Here is a 2421-nt window from a genome sequence, read left to right on the forward strand (position 1 = left end):
GGCGCGGGCGCACGCGGGCGCTTTCCCCTCTGGCTGGGCCGTCTGGGCTGAAATCAGCCCATTACTGTTGAAGCTTTTTCCTTTTTCTTTTTGAGCAGAGCTTTAGAAATCTGTTAAAAATTGTAGAAAAATGGTAAAATTATGAAACCAATTTTCCTAGGCTTGTTATTTTCCCTAGAATTTAGTAAAAATAGTCTTGTGATTTTTAGTGGAAGTAAGAAATTTTAGGGTATTTAAAGTAGATAAAAGTATTGGTTATGGATTTTTAGAAAATAATTGGTAAGCCCAAAAATGCCCAAACTTTTTGTGGGAACTTAAAACAATATTTAGAAGCCTTGGGTAGAGTTTGAATTGATTTGGACCTTGTTTGATCACCAAACCCAAAACCACCCCCTGCCCTATGAACTCCTTTACCGACTCCGAAAACCCTAAGTTCTCGGAGTTCCGTGAAGGAAAGTTGTATTCAAGACATAGATAATAAGTTTATATTATCTTTGCATCCTCATGAGCATCCCATGGCATCCATCCTTATACCTATGTATGGTTATGATTAGAACGTGAAGAAGAGATAGAAGTCACCGAAGACAGGACACCACCACCTTCGGATTCGCAAGCAGGCAACTGCTTCTACTTCGATATCTGTGGATCCGAACCCGAATCACCTGTAAACGAAGGCAAGCCCCGGTGCATTTGCCACCTTCCTTGATGTTTTTAAAATCTTTCTCACTTGATTGCTGCATTAGGTGATAGGAGTTGATTGCTAAAACAATTCCTGCATTACCTTCCTTGAATTTGATTACCTTCCTTGATCACCCGTTTTACAAAAGATTTTTGATGCTTAGCCTTGCTTTAGAAAAACAAAATGTTTTGTTTTTACAAAATATGATGTGGCAAAAGTGGGTGGGATGTTTTCAAAAATAAAACTTGATGGTGGATCCATCATGGCCGTGATGGGTTCAACATCGGAAAAGATGTACCTCTGCCAGGTACCAAGTTTTTGGGGTAAAAAGATTAAGCTGAGACCGGGCGGGTGACTTGCACGAGAAGAGAGTCTCGGTGTAGTGTCTCCGTCTGAGTCGATTAAGGACCTTATCGATGTAGGCCTGCTGACTGAGGACCCTTTAACTGGTCACATGCCTCGTCATGGGTAAGCCTTGCCTCGGGCAGACTAAGGCCAGAATAAGATAACACGAAATGGGCGTGGAGCGGTGGCGAGAGTAGCGTGTACCCTCCGTGGCAAGAGGCTAGACGGTGGTGTATCTGTGCTCTCGGTTTGCGTGAACCTGATCTGGTCTTAAGAACCCCGGTGGCGGGTTGACATATGCAAGGGTTAAGTGCTACATATGTCGTGTGATTGGAGATCCTCAGCTGAGTATAATCGATTCGGATCGCCGTACCTCCGCGGTTATGGAGACTTGGCCACTGACTTACACGTAGCATTCCACTAAAGATGATGGGTTTCTGTTAAGAAAATTGGCTAGTGCAGGACCAGTGATTGAACTAGGGTAGAAAGAACTCTAGTACAGGTAATTTTACTTAACTTGACCAATAAAATTGGATTTTTAAGGATCCACTTTAGTAAGCCTTTATGCAAACCAGAGTCTTTGATTATTGAAAAGCCTTACCTTGACTCCCATATAACCAGCATACCCTTGAGAGTCTTTTCTTTAGTCGGGTAAGACTTGCTGAGTAATTCCATACTCAGGGTTTATCCCTTCGTTGTTTTTAGGTGAGGAAGTAGCAGACTTTTGCTGCTTCTGTGCCAAGGTGGTTCCAAAAGAAGAAAAACAAGACTGAAGTGCGGGAGGACTCGATCCTCCACTTAGGATCTTTTGCTTATAACTTATCGGGAGGAGTCTGTGCCTCCCTTGGTTTGTATAATATTACTACTCTGCACTCACTTTTAGTTCTGGTCTGTAATAAAATAACTCAAGCTTGCTTTTGAAATAAATGTAATTTATGTAATCGCTTCCGCATCTCTTTATCTCCGATGTTCTGTAATGTCTGCAAGACGGGTGAAACATTCCTGGTAAGGTAAGGAAAGATACCGAACTTGTCAAGTGACTTAGGAACATCCACAGGGTGTCTGATGTCTGTTGGACAAGGACAACAGTAGGTGGGCCTAATTACTTGGGAGGTTCCGTCACACCTTCTTCTTCTCCCTCTTGCTCCCTTGTTCCTGGTCACTTTCATTATCGGGACAGTTAGCAATAAAATGACCAATCTTACCGCATTTGAAGCATGAACGCTTCCCCTTTGTCTTGGTCTTGCTTGGCTGTCCCTTGCGACCCTTTAGCGCCGTCTTGAAGCGCTTGATGATGAGTGCCATCTCTTCATCATTGAGCCCGGCCGCCTCAACTTGTGCCACCTTGCTAGGTAGCGCCTCCTTGCTCCTCATTGCCTTGAGAGCAATGGGTTGAG

This window comes from Zea mays, chromosome 5 (assembly GCF_902167145.1).
Source record: "Zea mays cultivar B73 chromosome 5, Zm-B73-REFERENCE-NAM-5.0, whole genome shotgun sequence".
In the NCBI taxonomy this organism is placed as follows: domain Eukaryota; kingdom Viridiplantae; phylum Streptophyta; class Magnoliopsida; order Poales; family Poaceae; genus Zea; species Zea mays.